Here is a 24,866-nt window from a genome sequence, read left to right on the forward strand (position 1 = left end):
TTGAAAGGAAGTCCCCAATGAAGGAATTAATTTCTAAAAATCAGTGAAAGCTCTGTGACTTCCATAGCTCCGTTGGCACCTTTGTTCTTGGAGCAGTTTTCATTTTCCATTGGCACCATGTGATTGTTTCCACAGGCATTTTCTTTTATTTTCTGAGGTACCAGGCAGAACTGGCAGGGGAGAATGGGCGCCCAGCGGGAGACCTCTCCATCTGTCTCAGTGTCTGTCTGTAGGCCTCAGTTTCTCTCTCACACATATACACACACACAATCTTCTTTAAGCAGTTCACCACAGCACCATTTTCAGCATTTTAGGCTATCAGGCATCAGAGTGTTTAAAGTTTTAATAGGTTTAGAGGTGACTCTAGAGTCTACCAACATCTGCATTCATCTGTAATTTATGACTGCCTCTTATTTAGTTGGTTTAGTAAATTGTACCTAAGAGTATTCTTTGAGACTTGGCAGCCTGGTGTACAGTTTCACAATTCAGCTGTGTTTTTGCCAACTATTGGCCCAACCCCCACCTTTCTTTTGGATGACATTCTTAAATATTAATTTGGAGCTTTGGTCTGGAACACACTTTATCAGACACCTTTTGTGTGCCAAGAGACCCCTTATACATTCTGTTAAAGTTAACTTTCCACATGCTAACACATTTATTTCTAAATCATTTTTAAAGTCTCCGTGTTTCCAAGTAACAGAAGGTAAAGTGTGGTGCATTTAGACCACTTGGTTCTTGTGGCCTCGCTTCTCTCCCCTTCCTCCACCCCACTTCTCCAGATTTTAGTTGAGGGGAAATTCCTCTCTTAGCAGAGAGGTGAGGGTAACATGCCTGACCAAAACATAAAATTAGTATCTATTGCAAAGGACATTTAAAAGGGCTTACTTTGTTATGAGGTATGTGAGGACATGTTTTGGCCTTACTTCATGTGCTCCGTCTAACCATGCCCAAAAGATTAAATCAAGGCCATTTTGGGTATAATTTATTTCTCTTTTAAGTCTGTCATCATGCATGTAGATTTGGGATGTTGTGTTTTCTCACTTTCAGGGATAAGGTTTATATCTGGCAAACACAGATTTAAGGCCATCTATGAGAAGCCCCTGAGGCGAATTGTTTACAGTTTTGCAGAATTTGATTTTCTAGCTGAATCTGCGACTAACTTACTACTCCCTTTTCCTTTCAATAAGCATTGTGGAGAACCCAGCTTTCCAGGACTGAACTCCCAATTGTGTCATTGCCTCCCAATAAGAGAAGGTGTAATTTGTCTATATTATGATTAATACTCTGTAATCATGTAATCTGCTAGGCAAATGTGATCTTAAGACCAAATTTGCAATGAATTAGATCCTTCGCTCACACCATTAATCTTCTTTTAAGGTATGAGGAGGGATTAGTGATTAAAACAAATCTTTCAACATTCTTTTTTTATGATAGGGGGATGGGAATTTAGGTTGAAGCACGAACTATGAACCTCCCTCCACATTGCCTTCAGGATTCACGTCTTTTCCATCCCATGACATGGTGGGCCAACTGAGAAGTGTCTGAGGGCAGATGAGCTGTCTGCTCTGCAACCAACCCATGCTGCCTCTCGCTCTTGTCTCCTGGTACAAAGATGTCCGATATAAATACAGTTCATGCATACTGGTGACCAAAGCATGGGTACTATGTGTCTGTGATCCTTGATTCTCTTTGAATCTGATCACTTTCCTCTTTTGTAACCCTCCTGCATACAAGGACCAGAGAAACTCTGAGACCATGATGAAGGACACTCAAAGATGCTTGAATAAGAAATAAATGGAATAAGTACACATTTTCCTTTTACTCTGTGGCCCCAAATCACAAGCCCATACAGAAGCTTCTGCCACCACATGTTTGTCTATAGCCTGAAGGCACAAGGTGCCAGGGTCGGCCTCCTTGCACAGTATAGCCTCTCCCTTCCAAACACAGACCTTCCAGGGCAAAACATGCAAGAGAGAGGCTGACCTCAGTGGTATTTTTTGTGGCTATAGCTAATGCAAACATGTGATTATTTTGTTAAGAGTGCCCCTAAGCCACTTATTTTGCTGGAAAGTGAGTGCTCAAAGATGAATGGAGACATGTCAAAAAGTCAGCTTGAAAGGGCTCCTACTGAATGATATGGGTTAATTTAAGCATAACAGTAAACAATGATAATAATGGATTATGATACATTAAGTAAAATAAAAATGAGTTAATACTGACACAAATAAAAATAACAAATAAGGGAAAATACATACTAATAATTGTAGAACCCAGACAATCAAAAACAATAAAAAAGAATGTCATGTAACAAATAAAGAATGATGGACAGAGGGGCACCTGGGTGGCTCAGTGGGTTAAGCCACTGCCTTCGGCTCAGGTCATGGTCTCAGGGTCTTGGGATTGAGCCCCGCATCAGGCTCTCTGCTCAGCAGGGAGCCTGCTTCCCCCTCTCTCTGCCTGCCTTTCTGCCTACTTATGATCTCTCTCTCTCTATCAAATAATAAATAAAATCTTAAAAAAAAGTATGATGGGCAGAAAATTAACAATTGAGGCTAAAGCTAGCAAGTGGAAGTATGATGAGAAACAGGATGTTTTCATGATCTCAAAGCATCTCCCCAGAAATTACTTTTTAATTGCATAGGGGAAAATAGTCACTTTACAGTGGAGAAATCTGGTGGATATCACCTTATCCAGGTGATCAAAGTCAATGTCACCAATAATGGGACAAACTAATAGCGTGTTCTTCCTAAAGTGGTGCGCTGAGAAGGGCACAGCATCTCTCTGGGACGTTTCTGCCAAAAATGCAGACGCAAACATCATTCAAACCCAAGGTGAAGAACACTCAGTAAAATAACTGGCTTGTAGTCTTTGAAAGTGAACAAGGACTATAAAAACAAATGCTGGAGGAGTGTTCCTGATCTAAGTGACCACGGAGACATGACCATCAAATGCATTGTGTGTTTCTGGAATGAATCCTGGAATGGCAGACAGTTGGCTAGCAAAGTACATTGCAGGACCTTTGACACACTTTGAAAAAGGGCTGTGGATTAGATAATAGAATTATATCAAAATTAAATATCCTTATTTTGAAAGTTACACTGTGGTTTTGTAACAATGTCTTTGTTCCAAAGAAATATACACTGAAGTCATAAGGGATAAAGGTATATGATGTCTTCAGGTTACTTTCAAATTGTTAAAAAAAAAAAGATGTGCATATGTATGTATATATACATATACATGCATTTGTGCATATATATAAATATGTACACACAAACACACACACACACACACATATATATATATATGCACACACACATATACATATATCTATCTGTTGACTTATCAAAAGAGAAAATGACCAGGATGCCTGGGTGGCTCAGTTGATTAAGTGTCTGCCTTTAGCTCAGGTCATGATCCCAGGGTCCTGGGATGGAGTTCTGCATCAGGGTCCTTGCTCAGTGGGGAGTCTGCTTCTCCCTCAGCCTGCTGTTCCCCCTGCTTGTGCTCTCACTCTGACAAATAAAATCTTTAAAAAAGAGAGAGAGAGAATGATAAAGCAAATGGAATAAACTATTTTTTTTTTAAAGATTTTACTTATTTGGGTGCCTGGGTGGTTCAGTTGGTTAAGCAACTGCCTTTGGCCCAGGTCATGATCCTGGACTACTAGGATCGAGTCCCTCATTGGGCTCCCTGCTTAGCAGGAAGTCTGCTTCTCCCTCTGACCCTGTCCCCTTCTCATGCTCTCTTTCTTACTCTCTCTCTCATAAATAAATAAAATCTTTAAAAAAATATTTTACTTATTTATTTATTTGACAGAGAGAGACACAGTGAGAGAACATAAGCAGGGAGAGTGAGAGAGGGAGAAGTAGGCTCCCTGCTGAGCAGGGACATGAATATGGGACTGGATCCCAGGACCTTGGGATCATGACCTGAGCCGAAGGCAGACGCTTAATGACTGAGCCACCCAGGCGCACCAGAATAAACAATTGTTGACAGGTAAAGGGTATATGGGGTGTACCTTGTGTTGTTTTTACAATCTAAGATTCAAATAATTTAAAAATAAAAAGTTCCAAAATACTTATAAGAATAAACTTGATTAAATTTGATGTCAACAAACAACTTGGGAAACTCCATGGTCTCCCACACTTGCTTTCTATCTGAATCTACTGGCCACTCTCTGCCCGATGTGTACAACCAGGGCAAGGAGTCTCTTACTAACTCTGGATTGTTCTACTAAGACCACACACTCATCTCGTGTAAGTAAAACAAGAGCAAGCATCCCTGGTACCTTAGCTTCCCTGACCCTGCAGTGGGGGAGGAGAAGGTCCTACCAGAGGGGAGAGGGAGGTTCTCACCACTGAAGGCAGGGCATTGCACGCTGATGGCAGAGGTGGGAGCACCCTCTGGTGGTCTGTGGGCCCCTGAGGAATGTGGGTCTAACTTGTCAAGCCAGGGAGGGTTCAGCAATTATTACAGGAGGTTGCACCAGCAATCACAAAAGCACAGGGGTTCTCCATAGAGAGGACTTTGGGGGGTTTTTGCTTAGAGTCCCAGGTGGGTGTTGTCTTGGCAAGGGAAAATAGGCATTCATCTGGTGAAAGTCACACATGGACACAGGACCCACCAGTCCTTGCAGATGTTATCTCTAAACCTAGTCCTGTTCAAACATTGCTTTTGTGTCTTAACTCAAACTACTGTTTTCCACAAAAATTAAATGACCTTACTTAAAATTTAGCATCTAGAGGTACCAACAAACTTAAGGGTTATTCTGGATCAAAAAGAATGCACATAGTTGGAATGTATTGTGTTGGCTTGGCCTTAGGCTCTACAATAGAATATTATCCAATTCACTGGTTATTGTTGGGGAGACACAACATTTGCAGTCCAGATCACCGTCCATGTCAATTGCTAACATTGAACGTATCCATGTAAGCTAGGGTGAACATTAGCTGCTCTTGTTTGGGATGTGTGTATGTGGTAGTAGGGAGGGAGGAGTGGGGGGGGGGGAGCTCACAGATTTGTAGCCAGGATATAGAAATGAGAGAATCTGGGGAATCAAGAGATTTGTAAGTGTTCTGGAAAAAGAGCTAGCGAATTTTACCTCCTGAATATATGTCACCTATTTTTCTGGAGTTTGCTTCTTTTCATAAAGGATCCAGAGTGATTTGCAATAAGACAATCTTCCGTATCCTTACAGGTAATAATTATGACAGTAGTTTCTCTTCATCAGGCCTTCAGAGCAGAGCAGGAACTAGGTTATAACACTGAATCCTCACTGCCACTCTAAATGACAACACTTCTTTATGAGGAGGATTTAAATCTTGTCTGCTCGTCACTCCATCTGCACTTAACTGTGTAAATATTACAAAGAAGCCCACTGGTGGGCCCCAGTTTTAGAAAGAATTGCGTCCACCTACCTACCCATGGGAGCAGTGCTGCTGGAAAGGTCATTCTTTGCAGATTTTCTGCTGCAGAATTAATCCCCATTTAGCTGTCATATCATGGATAGACATTCGTTTTATTTTGGCAAGAGCACTGTACTTAAACACACAAACAAGCATTTCCTTTCTTTTCCCTTGATATGCAAACATTCCATTGCAAAGTCGGCAACAAAAACTGCCATTTCCAGAAACAGATTTTTAAATAAAGATGCAACCTTTAAATCTTGATGGGCAAACACTGTACAAGTTAAAAATAGAAGATTTAAAGATTAAGTAACTAATATGGAAGAAAAAAATGAAAAACCTTCTGTATTGGTTTCCTTGCCCAACCTGTATGGCTTATACCAAAAGAAACTTATTCTTTCACAGTTCTGGAGGCTGGAAGGCCAAAATCCAGGTGTCAGCAGAGTCATATCCTCTTTAAAGGCTCAAGGGTCCTTCCTTGCCTCTGTTAGCTTCTTCTGGTGGTTGCTCGTAATTGTTGGCATCACTTCGCCTGTAGGTGCCTCAGTCCGGTGTCTGCTTCCATGTTACATGGCCTCACCCACTGTGTGTCCATGTGTCTGGAGTTCCCTCTCTTTTATTAGAATACCAGTAATTGGATGAGGGCTCAATGTCGTCCAGGATGTCCTCATCTTAACGAGATTGCATCTCTGAATAAGGTCACATTCACAGATACCAGGGTTTAGGACTTCAGTATGTGTTTCTGGGGGACATAATTCAACCCACAACATACCTCAGTATTTTCATAGAGAAAAAAATATGACCCAAGTTCTAGTCAAAGGAAATAAGATCCAAATCCCTGAGAGGGACTGCATCTGCTGTATACTCCATTTATATCTTAGCACCTGCAGCTCCGTCCTTTCTTTGCTTACTCTGACCTGCAGATGAGCAAGGGTGGATGTGTCATTGACCGGAGACTGGAAGCCACAGCTAAGTGTGCATTCGCCCAATTATCACTGCCACTTGCATATTTGGTTTTCAGAAATATAAGGCAACCTTTCAGGTAACAAAATCAGTAGTTTTCAATCCAGTGACAACACAGAGCAGCGTCACGGTCGTGGGGTTGAGTTTGTAAAGAAGAGCCAAGGAGACACCCTTACCTAACAGATCTAATCATTTAATTGATTACTTTGCCAAGTTCCAAAATTTAGAGGAAAAAAATATCTACCTGTGCGCTCAGCCCCCTGATGGAGCTCTCTCTGTGCTTATATCAATATAATTGCTGGGTTTTCTTAAATCCATACTGAAATGATACATCCTTTGGCTCTGCCAATATGGTATAAGGAACTGAGCATTTTCAAGTTCATGACCAAACCCGCGATGGAATCTGAATTGTTGATGCGACCCTTTTTGCAAGAATTGAATCAGATGTGCTATTCCATTTGGGAATGGTCCAAACTCCTTATCTTGTTGTCTATTCACAACACGTTAGTTGCTGCTTCTACTTGAGGATGCCCCCCAGCAGCTGACGCTCAGTAGATGCATTGGGGAATAAAGATTCAGTGCCACCCACAAATAAACCTGGCGTTATTGATTCAGAAGAAACACTTCAGACGTGTGACTGACATAAAGCTGACAAGTAGAGTCAGCGTTTTACTGCAGACTCTGCTTTAATATACTGAAAACATTCAAACCCAAATGTCAAGAAAACAAAGTTTTACTCCGACTCAAGGGCCAAGGTTTGTATTTTAATGTAGTTAGTGATGAATGATGGTAAATAACTCATTTTCATCTTTGATCACCAAAGGAATACTCTCATGCCTGTAACCGTTGGTTTGGCGCTGAACAGAAAACTTCCCTAAATGCGGCTCTGGGCAGCGAATGGTAACTTAATTTATCCTTTGGAAGTCCAACAAGTCCCTGCTGTTATTAGAGGAGCTTAGCTCTAACAATTTGTAGATTGTAGGACATGTCCAAAACACTGGAATTCTGGGCTGGTTTAGATTAGGAGCTTCTCTGCATTGTATTCTTAAAGAGTCCATTGGACAACACCTAATTTTTCTTTGCCTCTCATGTCCATGCAAGTAGAAAACCTGTAAGAGATTAAGCCAGTCAATGTCACCTGGAAGAAGAGTATTTTTGGAATGTTTAATTTTCTGGGTGTGAAAGAGGAAGGAGATTAACCTATTCTAAAGGAGCCCCTGAGTACAATGTGGGGTCCCAGGAGAGACTCCAGAGGGTCTCTTCAGAAGAATTAGTTGGGGGGGGGTAGTGGCAGAGAGGCAGGGAGAGAGAGGAAGAGCGAGCATGAGACAGCAAGTGCTAGAAACCAATGAGAGGCGCAGGGGAATGAGAAAAACCCTAAAACACCAGGGAGCCAAGTGGTTGTGGCTTGATGTATCCTGCATCTTATTTTCTATGATTTTTCCAGAAAAAGCTGGCAGTGAGAATAGAAGAGTTGCAAACAATGTAGCATGCCCTTGCCAAGATTTAAATACAGAAGAAACATTCTAAAGGACCATGTACAGTATCAAATTACCTGCAAAGATGAGGAAAGTAATGACTTATATTCTCCATCCTCTGCCCAGTGACTCACCAAAGTGGAAAATGAAGCAGTTGGAGATTAAAGTTATCCCCCCAAAAGCAGGGGAGAGGAGTGGCCACAGGAACAGCCGACCCAATTATCCAAGTTAAAATGGGATCAGAATGTTGTGACAGGAGGTGGTAGCCAGATGTTGTGTGTTTCCTTCTGTTCTCCATAATCTTCAATGAGGAAAGGTCCAATCCTGGCTCACCAGGCTTTGTCTGGGCCATACATGTTTCAAGAAGCACTTAGTGGGCATCGGGTATCACGTGAGCACATGCAGACGATAATGCGCAATTACTGTACACACACGCTCAATGAGTACACAGTAGAGAGGTCTCCCTGGGGCTCTGCTTATAAAGGCCCCTCTCTGTTGTCTTTACCTTCTTGGTAACAGTCTTATTGAAATATCATTCACACATCCTACCATCTACCCATGAGTATTTTGCTTCTACGTTTAAGTGATTGCTCAGAATCTGCCTCCTTTAAGAGAGAGACCAAGCTCCTTGAGGGTAACAGCCATGCATGTTTTCTTTATCAGTGCACACCCTATTGTATTGTAGCAGACAGCGGTACCCCTCGATAACGAAATATTTTTAATAGATACACGATGAATGAATAAAAAGAAAAAAATAGATTTCCAAGGCTTAGAAACTGGCTTTAATAAACTACATATTCTTTTAATTTAAAATCAGACACGATTTTTAAAACAGGAAATACCACGGAGAGAGGAAAAGCCTCCATTAGATAGGGGGAAAATAACAAACACTTAAAACTCTATTCCCACCCCGACCCCCCAAAATACTTCTTCCTTGCTCAGATGCTACCATTTGACCCCAACTATGAGCAGAGAGGGACTTTGGTGGGCAAGTCTGTCACCCTCTTTGCATGCTTAAGGAAGAGAGAGAATTCTGACCTACCTCTGGAGGGATTTGCTTTTGTGACCTCTTTGCCCTCATTGTCCAGGTTAAATAGTCACCTCAGCAGGGAATTCCTGAGTAAGGCTCAGGCTAAGACCATGAAGACAACAAAAGATAGGAGAGGCCTTCCTGTCTTTTAGTTCACCATTTGAATGGGATTGCAAACCAAATGTCCTTGATCTAGAGAAAAAGAAAAGGTACTTGGAGATTTAATACCAGGTTCTCAGGTCAGACTTTTGGCATGGAAGGAATCTAAAGAAGGAAGAGTGTGCACTAACAGGTTAAAGGAGGGAAGAGGAGGGGGTTTTTCATTGTGTCCTGGGACAAATGAGATGCAGAGGGAAAGCAAAGTAAAGGTGAAAAGGCATGCACTGGTTTAGGGGGCTCCGTGGGCCCTAGCCCTGCTAGAGTGGGGAGGCCACACTAGGGAAAAGAAGGGGTACTGGGGTGGGGTCTGGAAGTCCTGATTCTGCATATTCGTGCTTTGGTGAGAGGAGGTGCAGAGATGCAAAGCCTTCCTTGGCTTTGGCCACCATAGGAACGCCACGATTCTCCACCCTTCCAGCAATGCTCCCTCCTGGGCTTGTTTTTGTTTTTATTTTGTTCCTTCCATAGCATTCAAGAAAGGAAGTGTCCTGCCCCCAAGGAGAGGGATTTCTGTAGAGCAAGATTTTTGCAAATCATCTCAATTAGTCACATTCCAGAAAGGAAAAATAATATAGCCTGTGTCCTTTCCTGTCAAGGAGGAAACCACCTCAGAAGTTCTCCATCATGGGTTTAGCACAAAACAAGGTCTTTTTAAATTTGTTATTTGCATTAAACATTCAATGTCATTATTGGGGTGTGGGCACTCGGCTCTCGGAAGCTGTTTAAGACCACCTCTTCTTCTTTGTTTTTTGAAGTTTAATTAATTTATTTGAGGGGAGGAGGGGTAGAGGGAGAAAGAGAATCCCAAGCAGACTCTCTGCTGACCATGGAGCCTAATCCTATGACCCTGAGATCACTACCTGAGCCAAAACATAGAGTCAGTTGCTCAATCAACTGAGCCACCCTGGTGCCCTAAGATCACCTTTCCTTCTTTCATAGATTGTTTTTACTCCTGTGACTAAGGCAAATAAATAAGTAAATAAATAATTATACCTAATATCAAAAAAGGGTACTAATTGTCACTATTTTAAAAGAGAGACAGTGACAAATCTCAGGGCAGACTCAGTAGAATTTCCACGGAAAGATTCAAACCTGAAGGGAACATGACCTTCTTGGCTTGTCACTTCTCACAGATTCTCACCTTGCTCATTTTGGTGGGAGAATTCATAGTGAATAAGGACTAAAAATAGACTTGGTTTAACTTTCCACAGAAACAAGTTCTAATATTTAAATGACTTAACCTTTTAGATTTGCAAAACAAAGTTCCCTAGATCTTCATCAGAATCACTTCTGATGAAGAAGTGATTCTAGGTTTATTTTCTAGGTTTATTTTCCTTTTCTGTAGCAATCTGCATCTTCCTTGTTTACCTCAAAGACTTTGTAAAGCACTGATAAAAATCTAACAGAAAGAGGAAGTGAAGAGAAATAAATACTGTGCAGATCATACATAGGAAAGTGTTGTGAATAAAAGCTGGTGTTAGGTAGCCCTAGAATTTTAGCTCTAAGATGTTTTAAGAGCCTGTTCTGAGCCCCTTGAGTGCCATGAAATGAACATGGCTGTTTGTGAGGCAGTGGTAAGATCCTTCAGTGATAGTTTGACTCAAAAGTGAATCTTTACGACTGTTAACTTCCACCAAAGATGCATCTTTTTCTTATGTGGTTTAAAATGGACTCTTCCTGGGCCAAATCCTCCAAGTTCAACTTTTCTTCTCATTTTCCATTCTGGGGTGTGTATTGTTCCTATTTGTTTCTTCCTTTTATTGTGATATTTGTACTTGGTTTTCTTTGGATCATAACCTTCTCTTCCATTGGCAAGCACTTTTAATTTTTTTAATTTTTATTTATTTCAAAAAGATTTTATTTATTTGTTTATTTAAGAGAGAAAAAGAGAGAGCGAGAGAACTCATATGTGTGCAAGGGGCAGAGGGAGAGGGAGAGAATCTTCAAACAGACTTCAAGCAAGACTCCAGACTTGAAGATTCTCTCCCTCTCCCTCTGCCCCTCCCTGTTGAGTGAGGAGCCAGACGCCGGGCTCAGTTCCACAATCTGTGAGATCCTGACCTGAGCTGAAACCAAGTGTTGGACACTCAACGCAACCAACTGAGCCACCCAGGCACCCCTGGCAAGCACCATTTAGAAAGCCTGTCAAGCTGTTACCATGTTCTCCTAATTTTGTTCTGTCACTTTTCTTCCTCTTCTTATTTCCTCTTCCCTCTCCTGGATGTAACTTTGCAGGGTTCTGCCAGTGGAAACATCCTCACATGACCTTCCTCCTCTCCAAGCTAATTAGATACTGTAGAACCATTTCCCCCTTCCACACTGCCTGCCTTCTTTCCAGAGCCACTCTGTCCCACAACTTCCTTCACTGAGATTCTTGCACTGCCCCTGTCTTCTTACCCTAAACCACCTCCCCACTCAGTGGCAGAGGTATGGTCCTTTGCTCTGTGCCTCTGCTTTGCCATTCCTGGGATTCTTACATGAAGCAGGCCTTCTATGTGGGGATCCAGTTTCCAGAGAAACTATTGTAAGTGAGGGTATTGCATTCCTTACCATAAGCTCATCCTCAGAGATGACATGACTATGTCTTGCTTTTAGAAATGAAGATTCAACAACTTTATTGCAAATTTTAGTAAAATGATAAAGCTGATCTCTACTGTGGGAATTTGGAACCCCAAGGGACCTCAAGCATTATTCATTTAAACCAGGGGTTTGCAGACTTTTTTTTTTTTTAATGTCAGATCTCCTTTTTGATCAGAGAAAATCTTACAGAGTGAACAAGTTTCAACTCAGATTAAAATGGAACCTAACCATTAAAATGGTTAGGTCTTTTGTGCTCTTTCTACACCTCCCACCCCACTCCTGAAGCCCTGGAGAGTTTAGCCCATTCTGGCAATTTAAGATGAGAAAACCAAGTCTCAAAGTCAGGAGCTAAATCAGAGGACCTAAGCACTCCACAGTCTTCCTTTCCAAATGAGTGGAACCCTCTAACCAGAGGTTTGCAGAGTTAGCTTATCCATATGGGAAGTAAGTAAGCTAAGGCTCAGTATATCTAAAATATGACCTATTTAAAAGAAATATGCTGGCAACAAGAAACATATTTAATAAAAAATGTGTTTGATTTCTTGGTCTTTAAGAGGAATCCTGGGTCAACTTTTTTTTCTTTTTAAGATTTATTTCTTTATTTTAGAGCGAGAGCTCATGTGCACATGGGAGCAGGGGGAGGGGCAGAGAGAGAGAGATTCTCAAGCAGACCCCTCACTGAGCACAGAGCCCAACATGGGGCTTGATCTCACGACCCTAAGATCTTGACCTGAGCTGAAATCAAGAGTTGGATGCTCAACTGACCGAGCCACACAGACACCCCTTTGGATTAACTTTTAAGGCTCATCTGTTTAACAAATATCCAGAAAAATTTGGATTGTTGTTCTTTTTCCACTCAGTAAATTCTCCTTAATGAGCTAAGATTTCAGAACAATTCTGTCCACCATACTTTGAAGAAAGTAATTATAGCCTCTGCAGAGTTAAAATTGTCATTGAGAAAATTTGTTGTGAGTGTTTGGAAAGGAGGAACCTCTTCGGTCTCCTCCTTCTCTTTCTGCTTTTTCCTCCCCCCAAGAGTGAGAGCAGAAATCAGACAAGGACCTCCAGTCATGGAGGAGGAAAAAGGTGGGGCCACAACATCCCTTTAACGGAGATGGTTATAATATAATCAGTCTAGGGGCTGACTGCTTTCTTAAACATCATTTGGGAAAATCTTCTCTCCCCCTCATCTGAGTTGTTAAACATTTATTCATTCATCCAAACAATATTGAACACTTGTTATACAAGTGTTGTGCCAGGCTGAAAATATAAGATCACAGAAAGACCTGATTTGCATCCTGCTCTGTTATAAAGAAGGAGTAAATTTATTGAGAAGTAGCACATATCATTAAAGAAAGTTGGTGGAAGTTAGTACACTGTTATGGACTAAATATTTGTGTGTTCCCCAAATTCTTATGTTGAAACCTTAATCCTCAATGGTATGGTATGAGGAGGTGGGGCTTTGGGGAGATAGTTGAGTCATGAAGGCAGAGCCCTTATGAGGATTAGTGTCTTTATAAAGAGATAAAGGGACCAGAACTCAATTTCTCTCTGCCATGCGAAGATACAGAGAGAAGGTAGATATCTTCAAGCTGGGAAGTGGGACTGGACTTGGGAAGTCACCCCACATAAGATATGTATGTTCCCTGATCTCAGACTTCCCGGCCTCCAGAACCGTGAGAAATCAATGTTTGTTGTCTAAGCCACCCAGTCAATGTCACTTTGGTACAGCAGCCCAGACTGACTGAGACACAGACAAAGTAAAAATTCAGATCGTCTGAATCACAGCTCATCATGGTACTTGTACTTACCTCTCTATTGCTCCATCAGGGAGTAGAGTTTTCTTTCATGAGACTCATCTGGCCAAACTCTAGAGGGTAAACCAAAGAGGATGCTTAGAGAGAGAAGTGTGGCTCCTCAGGAACATCTTACAACATTTAAATAAACCAGATCCTGGGCTATCAACATGAGTGTTTGGCAGGGAAGGCATACAAGTTATTTTATATGTCTCTACTCCCAACGCACTGGCTAATGATGATCTATTATTTGGGGGGTTTAGATAAGATGTCCTAGCAAAACAAAACAAAACAAAATCAAGCAAAAAGGAAAGGAGGAGGGGGGGGAAGGAATCTCTTTAAGTCAGTTCACATGAAATTGAATGGGTTCCTGGCTAAAAACAGCTTTCAGGGAGAGAATCAGTCAACATGCTTAGCAACAGCCTGTGTAAAATAAAATATGTAGTTGTTTTTACAGAGCTCTTAACTAAGCCTTGGAAACTGGAAAGTCATTTAATACACTCTCTGGGAGAGGGGACTCTGTGGTGCTAAGAGTAGGATATTACAATTTCCTCAACAAAGAAAAAAAATGTGCACATAACACCTGTGAGGCAGAGTGGAAATCACTTACTGGGACCATAAAACTGTACTTTATAGTCAAATTGTTTACCTTGAGATAACTGTCAGTTCTGATGCGCCTCCTTGGAGCCAATATTCTTCTGTGGCTTGTAGCTATGACTCAGAAGGCTCATTCCAGCCCTGATCTGTAATTGGAACAGCAGTTTCTTCTTTTCAGCAGCAAGTTTATGTGCTCATCCAGAGCCCAAGGGAGATGTGGACTCAGTCATTCAGAGTGCCGAGAATAAGGGGGTGATGGGGACTCCAATGTTTATAGAACAACTTGTATTCAACTCTAGATTAGTTCTACATATTTTTAGGTGTTGGGGAGAATTCTGCTGATAAGCTCCCAGATAAGCATATGTAGTAAACACACAATAAATGTGCTCCTGGGGAGAAAAAAGAAATCATTTAAAATGAAACAAGATGGAGTGTATATGGTAGAGCTTAAGGGAGGAGTTGGAGTTTGAATCATATTTTTAAACCCACTAAGGAAGCTTGCTCTATAGAGGAATTGGCTGCATTTTTGTAGAGTAAATACGTCAATATTCGTCTTTTAGTATATCTTTTGTGTAAGTCCTGGTCATTACATGTTGTCACAGGCACAGTTCAAGTAAGGGGAAAATATAGAATAGCTTCATATTTGTAAACAGGCTCTGGTAGATTGAAAACATTGACTTTGAAATTCTTGAAACAAACTCAGATTTTCTTTTAAAAAAGGAGCTGGGAAGGAGAAGGGGGGCAGACAGTTGGATGCAAGCCTTATTCTCAATGGGATTGTGTTGGCACCCTGAAGAAGGTTCCAGAGGCAGGTGGGGTGGTCTTCAGGAGGTAAGGCATCCAAGTCTGGGCAATTACTCAATAAAATGATGGGAAAAAGCCAAAATAACAACCACAGAGGCGTTCTCTCCATGGTGGGAATCTCTTCCCCTTTATTCCAGGGGATTGAGCCTGCTGGATATGTATTCAACACTTGTATTGTCCAGAAGCTCTACCATAACCTTTACTTCCCTAGATGATGAGGTCCTGGTAGGCAGGAACTAGGCTTTGTGCTTCTTCTGTTGGCCCCTTTGGAGCCCAGGCTGTCTACTAGGCAAGTAATATAGAATCCTCTTTAAGAAAAAGACCCGGGGGGTGCCTGGGTGGCTCAGTGGGTTAAAGCCTCTGCCTTTGGCTCAGGTCATGATCCCAGGGTCCTGGGATCGAGCCCTGCATCGGGCTCTCAGCTCAGCAGGGAATCTTCTTCCTCCTCTCTCACTCTGCCTGCTCTCTGCCTACTTGTGATCTCTGTCTGTCAAATAAATAAATAAATAATCTTAAAAGAAAAGTAAAAGACCCTGGAACCAAAATGCCTTGGTTGAACTGTGTAACTTTGAGTAAGTTGCTTAATTTGTCTGTGCCTCAGTTTCCCCATCAATAAAATGGGGATAGTAATAGCATGAAATGGGTTAATATATCCAAAGTGCTTAGAACAGGGCCATGAAACAGTGATAACTGCCAAATGAATGTTAGGTATTATTTTCAGTCAGACTGAGGTTCTAGGCATTCAGGTCTTCCTTTTATTTGGGTCTAGCATATGGAGATCTAAAATGTAGTGTGTATGCATTCCCTGCTTTGTTCCAGAAATAATTTCTGATAGCATTTATGTCTTGGCTTACAGGATACATTTCCATAAGACATCTACAACCTAGTGTTGGAAGACAGATACCATGAGTCACCCCAATGTACCCAAGTCACGTGACCCAAACCAACTCATCCATTTGTTCTCCAAAAAGTTTAAGTATCTAGAAGGCAGTGCCTACGCAGCTAAACACTCTCATGAAGTGTTGTTATTGAGGGTTTTTATTCTATTTAATTATAGGCAAAACTGCCCTCTGGCTCAGGTCATTCAGAGAAAATTCCATGGCATGGAAACAAAACCCTATTTCTTTTCCAAGGATGGAGTTATTCTAAAAAATCTGCTTGTTCAATCTATTTTTTTCCTTTTAAAAAGAAATTCTCTTGGCTCGTTTAGGTAACTTGGTTTATTGAAAATAGAGGCTATTTATTTTGCCCTAAAATGGCCTTTTTCTTTTATGGAGCCCAAGATGATCACATGCCAGAGGAGGTGGTGCTCTTAGACCTGGATTGTGTCAGAGGTAGGGCAGGAGAGTGGGACTGTCCTCAGCCTAAGAAGAGAAACCACAAGAACAATAGGACTAATCTGAGTTTTAAAAATTTTTATCAATAAGTCAACCAATCTTGATATCTTACTCTACCAGTAAGACCCTATGCTAAAAGCTGTAAGTTACAGGCCGTGTCCTCAAGGAACATAAATTTAGCATAAATGCTCTCTTTTAAAGTAATCACTGAGTGAAAGCTATGGTAGGGCCCCATAATTTGTGCTGTCAAGGTCCCATTGCAATCTCTGCATGAAAGCCAAGGTTGATGCAAAGAGGTGAAAAGTCCTTCAGTCAAACACGGAGCAGACTTTATTGCACAGGCAAGTGTGTTATCATATTTGGAATGCAACTGGCTTGGGATGGAGCTATCAAATGTCCAAGTTCTCTGGTCCAAATAGTTTGGGTGGGATGGCTTTGATTCAAAAGGCTCTTTTGCTGATTTTAATTAGGTAGAAAAACAATTGAAGACGAGTTATTAAGTGCTTGTTAACCAAGGAAGATGGCCCGAAGCGCCACTCAGTCCCCAAGAATTTCTCAAGTGCTCTTTTCTGGCTGTGAAATGGTCTTTCACATCCAGGAAAAATATGGAGGGCTTATTTAGGGAAAAGTATGCCTAGAAACTGTCAACTTTAGATCACTATAAAATGTATAGATATGAAAACAAATGGTCTTAATATGATTATATGCATTTTCTCTTTGGTATGTGCACGTATAGATCTGTGTGTAATCAGGGGACCTCCACCTCCAAACCAGCCCTTCATTAGACTGTCATGAAGGATAAAGCCTAGAAGGCGTAGGAGAGGAAGGGGATGAGTGTGTGGGGGCAGAGGAAGGGAGGGCAGGGAAGGCTTGTATGTGCTCATGCACACCAAATTGGAGTATTACCTCTTGGCTATTCTCACTCCTTCCCTGAGTCTCACAACTTTTCCATGAGCATGAGTCATTTCTAGTTTCCCCAACACCTTATATCCTGGAGTGAGAAAGGGACAGCTGACAGCAGCATGAGCTAAGGCTCTAATGGTTTCCACCCTGTCCTCCCATCCAGCAGAAACTCAAGGAGAAATAGATGATGGGAGAGCTCAAAGGGGAGAAGGGGATATGGAGCAACAGGTATAGCCATGGACATTTGTTCGTGCATTTATCCATTTATTTAACCCAAGGCCCAGATCAAGCACTGTGTTAGGCTTTGGCAATCCAAAATCATTTTACCAATTTATGCGTTCATTTATTCAACAAATATTGTATGTGTCCAACACTCTTTTAGGCACTAGAATTCAGCAACGAACAAGACAGGAGGCACAGCTCCCACAGAGCTTGCCCAACAGAGCCTAGGGTGAGAGACAGACAAGCAAATAGGTTTGACACTCAGGAGGTGCACCTATCCAAACTTGAGGGTTAGGAATAGCTTTTTGGGATGGATAAGAGCATTACCAGATGAGACCATCTTTCAGCTATGTCTTCAAACTGATCAGTAGACCCTAATGTATTTCTTCTGGAGCCTCACACATCATTTATTTTTTTCTTGCATAGGACATTTGGGGACTTCTTAGACCAAGATAATGCTTTCCATTCTTTTTGCAATTTGATAATAATATTGTCACATGCTTTCTAAAAATAAAATCTCTGGTATGTACCCAGATGTATGACATCATTCTTTTTGAAACTGGGGAATAATTTTGGAAGAAATGGACCAGAGAATGCAGAGAATATTCCAGCCACTTTATGATCTGTGATAATCATTCTTCATTAAATTGCCTCCAGGGACCAGATGCTATTGGGGAGGTGGGGATAGAGGAACATTTATGTACCATGGTGCGTGTGAAACTTGGCATGACCTCTCTGGAAAATAATCTCGCAGTAATGGGCCAAATTAGGGCATTCCATTCCTGAGTAGTAGTCCCAGGTAAATTTTCACAAGTGTCAATAAAGAGAAATATGTGAGGATGTTCATTACAGTGCTGTTTGAGGTCGAAGGTTAGTTGAGGCAATCACCAGTCAGGAAACATGTGTTGAATATATGTCATGAAATGCTATGTAGCTGGTAGAAGCAACAGGCAAGATACTAAACATCAGAGGCTGAGTGACAACTTATAAGAAATATTATGAGATGTATAATATAATACCACTCAAATCAATTAAAAGACATATATAGAAAAGCAGCTTATGACTCTTAAAAGCCCATATACAAACAAGAGAATTTGTGTTAAACATTACAATGATTTCCCGGTGTGGGTAGGGAGAAAGAAGGGAATGGAAGCAAAAAGAGGACGAAGGGATGAAGGAAGGAACACAAGGGAGTAGCCTTCCTTGAACTAGTGTAAATAACATGCCATGAACTTCACTGTGATTAATTATTATTAATTATTATTATTAATTATTATCTAAGATTAAGTAACATCTCTTGAAAAAGAGAAATGAAAAGAAGGAAGGGAGGAAGGGAGGGGACAGAGAAATGAAAGAGAGTGTGTGGAGGTAGACTGAAGTAGGAAGTGTGGACAGGAAGGAAGGAAGGCGGAACCATGCCGTAAACTCCCTCCACTCGCCCTCCTAGGATGGAAGCTCCCTTCCCAATTCCCACCAGCCCAAAGAGCCTGGCAAGAGAGAGGATAGCTAAAACTCACCAACTCGAGGAGGCAGTTAAGATTTACAAGGCAGAGCAGGAAGCTTGGGGTATAGTAATGCCTAACAAGGTAAAGAAGAAACTTGGGGGAACAAGGAGATATGGTACTGACGATGAGGGTCAGGGGGTGTGACGGAGAGGCATAGGTGAGGAAGGGAAAAGGGATCCTTGTGGGGTCCATCTGTCCACCCCTCCTGGAGAAAAGCCTGGCCTGGTGAGAAGGGCAGCCACCTGACCACAAGTCCAGGTGAATGATTGTACCTTTTATGGTCCTCATATTGTCCCAGCACTAGCTCAATAGAGCCGGGGCACCCAACCCCCAAGATTTCTAGGCAGCTAGGGGAGGGACATCCATGGGAGGGAGAAGAGTCCCTCAAGCCCAGTGTCAGATGAAAGTGACACCCAAGGGTTACCTGGGCCCTGAAGAGGGGAGAAGCACACAGCTACTCATACAGCAACACCTAACACATATAGCAACACCTCAGGATCAGTCCTATGTCAAGGTCGTATTATTTGACATTTTATAGGAAATCATAGAATTACTGAAGGGTGCTTAGTGGTCACATCTGATGTTTTCTAGCCAAGAAAGCTGAGGATGAATAGGTTCAAAAACTCCCAACTTCTGCCATTCTATAATAGCCCTTTCCAGATCTGAAAGTGGAATATTCTTATTATGGAAGTCAGTGCGGGGCAGGGGGAGGGTGGACATTCCAACCTGAAGAGAGTGAGCAATAGGAGAAGGAAAATGCCTTCGCTTCCAAGATTCTGTTTGGAGATAATTATTTGTATTACTTTAAAAAGGGCAGAGACTAAAAATACTTGACATATCAGCATAGTCAATCTTAAATTGATTATTTTTCAGGGTTTTCCGTACAACACCGAGAATGAATTAAATTTCCATCCCTGAAAACATCTGACAGAAGAAATTCAGACCTTACATATCATATAATGAAAAAGAACCTGAGCACGACATTTGCTCATTTTTCCTGCAGAAGGAGGAGAAAAAAACCTTTCTTGAGAAATATTCCTTGAGATCTTTGAATTTCAACATCTGTTGGGCAGCTCGTTTTCATAATTGGAAAAGTTGTTTTGTCCTTTTACTCGCCCATCCCACCTCTTTCTTTCTGCTCTTTTATTTCCACAAGAGTGGAATAATTAGCTCCTAGAAGAGCTAACAAAATACATTCAATCCTATCTGTTTTACTTTCCTATTTATGGATTCATTCCTTCCTCTCCTAGCAAGCTCAGTAAAACATTTGTTTTTAGTAAGAAAAATAGTTTAAATCAATTTAACCTTTTATTTTTCTTTTTAACCCAAACTTGCAAGTTCATTTTTGGCATTTGCTTCTAGTTGAGTCTGTGTATTTATTATCGTCTCAGATTAATAGCCTTTTAATTAGAAGTTATTAATATAAAATGCAATATTTATCCTCTCATCCAAGAAAAGAGAAAGAAAAACTCATATATTTTATTAGTACTTTTTGGTTCTCTGCCATTTGGTAGCTAAAATAAATAAATAAATAAATAAACAAACAAACAAATAAATAAATGTATATGTTACAGTAAACACACATTTGTTACATTACATTCTGGAGTATACCATCTGTATTTGTCTGTGTACTCAAGAAAATTATATATTGTTCACCTGGGTAGCAATTTGTGTCCTGGTAATCTTTATTTGCTCTCAGGGGAACCTATTTAATATAATTACGTTTAATTGATATTTGTGGTGGTGGATTAAGGAGAAAAAAATTGTCACTTAATATGCTTGGATTTTATGGGTCTTGTGTTTCTTGGCTTGGTTTTCAAAATACATGGAACCACATTTTTTAAAGCTAGGTATTTGGATAAATTCAGTCCTTTATTAAAATAGTACACCAAAGGGGTAGAGTTTAAAACGATCTCACATCTTTCTGCTAAAAATGAGAAAGAAATAATTAAATCTTCATCCTCCCCAATTTTTTTTATAATTGTGTTGTCTAAAGGTTTATATGATTCAAATATGTTGCCCGTGATTCAGCTGATAATTTGGCTCCTTTCCAATCCCATAGAAAAGGAACAGTTAGCTGCTAGAAGAGTTAGCACACTGACTTTTCTACTTTTCTCCCACTCTCAGCTGTGAATTTGGTTTTCTTCTTAAGTCAAATGCCATAGAACTTTCCTTTCTCTGTTTGCCTTTAGTGTACCACAGATGATCCATTTAACTGATGGCTCTAAGCAGGCTTTGGGGCACTGTATCAGTCAAATCTGGCAAAATGGTATCTCAGGATTATATGGCGGTTTAGCTCATAAGGTGGTTTATTGATTTTTAACTCCCTTCTTAAATATAAGCATTCCTAGTGAACCATGCAGCTCCCAGTTAAATAAACAATTTAGTTATGTATTAAAAGGTAATTGAGGCTAGTTAATGTTGACACATGAGAGTTGTCATGACTTTAAGTTAATATACTCAGAGCAGACGACAGAATCAGGTTAGGTCAACAGCTGGAAAGATGCGCATATTTATGTCTAAGCATATTAATTTTACTTGTAATGGGAAAAATAATTATTAAATGAGATTCCATGAGACACAAATGTTTTTTCTGACTTTGAAGAAAAAAATGCCCTATATAAAGGATAAGGTCACATATAAATGACAAGTTTCTAGGTAAAGGCAGAATACTTCAACATGAAACAAGCAAGTAATTTGCCTAGGCCTGTTCTTCTTTAAGAACACTGACTGACTATCAGGGCTGTTCCCCTAAAAAGAGCACCCAGTGGATCTCCCTTTTTGTTTCTTCCTCTGTACCCACAGAAATGCGTGAGAGAATCCTAACATCTCAAAGGCAATAATGGGACTCCATCCATCATTCTGGTCCTAAAATTCTATTTGCCAAAAAGAGAACACAACAAGAGTTCACAGGCTGAGTAATTCGAACCCCGGTGGTTGGGAGACTGCATCAGTCCTCCCATGCATGGAGAGGGATGCTGGGAGTTAGGGGATGTGAATTTCTGACTTTTGGCCGCTCTGGACTTCTGGCTGCATCTTCATAGAAGGAGGGGATGGACAGAGGATTCCTATAAACCCTTCCGGCTCTAAGTTTACTAGGGACCTTACTTTTTAACCTTTTTATTTGCCATGTATATAGATCCCTCATTCTAACACAGTTTCTACATGTAAACTAATGATTATCCTATTTCTGAGAGAGGACTTCTAGAACAAGTCCTTATTAATACTTGTTCTTGAGGAACAGCCAGAATTTCCCCAGCTGAGGTCTATATAAAACATGCACATCATTAAATATTAAATTACCCAACCCTTCCCCACCACCCAACACCTATTTTCCCAGATGAAGAAACTGAGGCCCAGAGAGGTCAAATGACTTGCTCAAAGGCTCACATTTGTCAGAAACTAGTCCCACCGTCCCAGGCAAGAGGCTTTCTGGCAACCAGCTGTGCCATAACTACTCAATTACTCAATATTGGACAATTTCACTTGGCAAACTAGTAATCCTGAAAGCTGAATAATAAATTGACTCCTGACATTGTTTTTGAGTTGTTGGATGTTTCAAGCTCTCTTGAGCATTTTTGTGGGTTGAGAGAGGGAACAAGAAGGGAGAGGATGGAGAGAGACAGAGGAACAGACAGAGAAATTTGTTTCCACTGGAGAAGGTGGGAGAAGATTCCTCTTCCTTGGGTAGAAATAACCTTGTCTTTAGGGACATGAGAATATATTTCCTGTTCCCCACCTCCCCCCCCTACTTTCCAGGGCTTGTTCCTTCCCTAAGAAATTAACAACGAGAAGAGTAGGGCAATGTCAAACTGTTACTTAAAATTCCCAGGTGGGAAGACTTGTTCCCTCAACTTTAGTGTGAGGTAGGTTTCTGTAAGAAATTCCTGGGCTGCTGTGTCATTTTGTATTAAACCATCAGCTTGTTGGCTTGAGATGACAGCACAAAACACATCCAAATAATTTTTCTGTCAAGTCCATTCAGAGAGAAAGCAGGGCTGAAATACGGGAAAGTGAGTTTGAGAAAGATGGAGTTCTTTCTCATGAACGGAATGGGACATTCTCTCCCTGTTTTTAATTTAAGTTTCTGAAACCATGGCTCTTCACTCTGGAAACTGATACATGTCCAGGCTTGAATTATCCTGTTTAACATAAATAAAGGTGATAGAGTGACACGGTTGTATTCAGTAAAATGTATCAAAAGCCAAGGGGCTCATAGGCAAGAGAGAAAAATCACCCAAACTTGACAAAATGCAATTTTGGATGAAGGCTGTCCTTTCTTTGGTGTGAACATAGATTAGCTTCTGTTCTCCTCACCCTCAATAACCTGAGTTGGGATCACCTGATCACCTATTAAAAGGGCACAACTAGAGGTAGAAACAATGCTAGAATAATTTTGAGGATCATTGAAAGATCCTTCCCTGGTTGAGAAATTTGGACAGATCCTGACAGTTCATCCACTGAAAATGGAAATCACAACAGCAGGCTGATCACGGAGCATTGTTGGAGGGCTAAATATATTTGGGTGGAAAATACGAAATTTGAAGTCCTTCTTCTGCCTTTTTAGGGATCATGTGATCTTGAAGGAGTTACCATTGTGAAAATGATAATTATTCATAGCATGTTTTCCATGTGTCAGAAGCTGAACTACATTTTTTGTGTATATTATATAATTTAATCCTCAAACTAGACCCAAGAAGTAGGTATTATTAACCCCTATATCATGGGTGTGTAACCTGGGCCCAAGTTCACCTGTCTGTGAAGTGACAGATGAAGATTTAAAGCCAAGTCCATCTGATGTCAAGACCGATTCTCTTAACTAGCCACTGCTCTCTATGTAAAAAGCTTCTTCGTAAGATGCTGGCTATTATATAAGTTAGTGGTTCTCATAACTTGGTTACCGTCATCTTGTAAGGTAACTTCAGTTACTTTAAGCAGTGTCCTCAGGCTGCAAGCCCCATTTATTCGGCAACAAGCAATTTTCGGTGATAGCAGCTACCATCTACTGAGTTCCTGTGCTGTGCCCGGCCCTGCTCTAAGCACACGAGATGTTCTGACGTCTCTAATCCCCACAACACCTTTGTGAAGTATGTGCAGTTAGTATCCCCATTTCACAGACATGCAAACCAGGACACTGAGATCTCTAGTAATTTTCCCCCAAGTCTCACAGCTGGTACGTGATAGAACTGGGATTTAAACCCAGGCAGGCTGGTGTAGAAACAAAGTGTATGACGTCACCTCGTTTGAAGCGTGGGTCTAAATCCTGGGAGAGGGAGTTCACAAAACGTGGTCTTGCTTACCTGTCTGGGAACCGGAGTGTTTACTAAGGCTGCAGGTTGATGAGTGGGGCTCTTCTATAGAGATTTGTCCAGGACATCTAGCCATGGGGACAGTTGTTTTCTCCCCAGTAGTCTCCTGAGGGTTCCCAACCTTCATGAACCAACAGATCCTTACCAAAAAACCCCTGAGTCACAGTCTGCCCCAAGCAGGGCCACACTGTTAAGGCCTGCATTCCTGGCCTGGTCATGGCCTTGACAAGCTGGAGGCTTGTAGTATGAGGGACAAGACAGAAGGGAGACCAGGAGGAGGTAAACCCGGTTCATAAGACCTGTGGTTGGTTTCCACCAAAAAATCTTCTGGAGAATCTATGCTTTGGTCTCCATTAATGTCTTTGGAACTTCTCTGCAATGCACAAGTTAGGGGCCCCCAAACTCTAGAAACAAAGCTGTGTTACATAAGAGTCAGTGCTCTTAATGATAAACATGGGAAGTTTTCTATGTTAGGCTCTCTTATGCCCCAGATGAACTTTTCAGAGGGCTACTGAGTAGTTCACAGAATGGTAGGAAGGCCGGCAAAACCAACTCAGAACTAGAAGAGGAAGCAAGAAGGGCTTCACAGAGAAATGGCCTGGTCCTTGGCTTCAGCCACTGCCTGTGGACCCTGCCCTGTGAATGGGCTGGACCTGGAGGCCAAGGCCCCAACAGAACCTTGCAGTTGCCTTTGTGTTTTTTGTCACTGGCCTCAGATTTAAAGTCAGGTCACAATAAGCCGTCAGTGTATGTTCAAATCCCAGAGAGCAGAAGTGGC

The sequence above is a fragment of the Lontra canadensis genome, unplaced genomic scaffold (genome assembly GCF_010015895.1).
Source record: "Lontra canadensis isolate GAN:19392208 unplaced genomic scaffold, GSC_riverotter_1.0 scaffold1, whole genome shotgun sequence".
NCBI classification, from domain to species: domain Eukaryota; kingdom Metazoa; phylum Chordata; class Mammalia; order Carnivora; family Mustelidae; genus Lontra; species Lontra canadensis.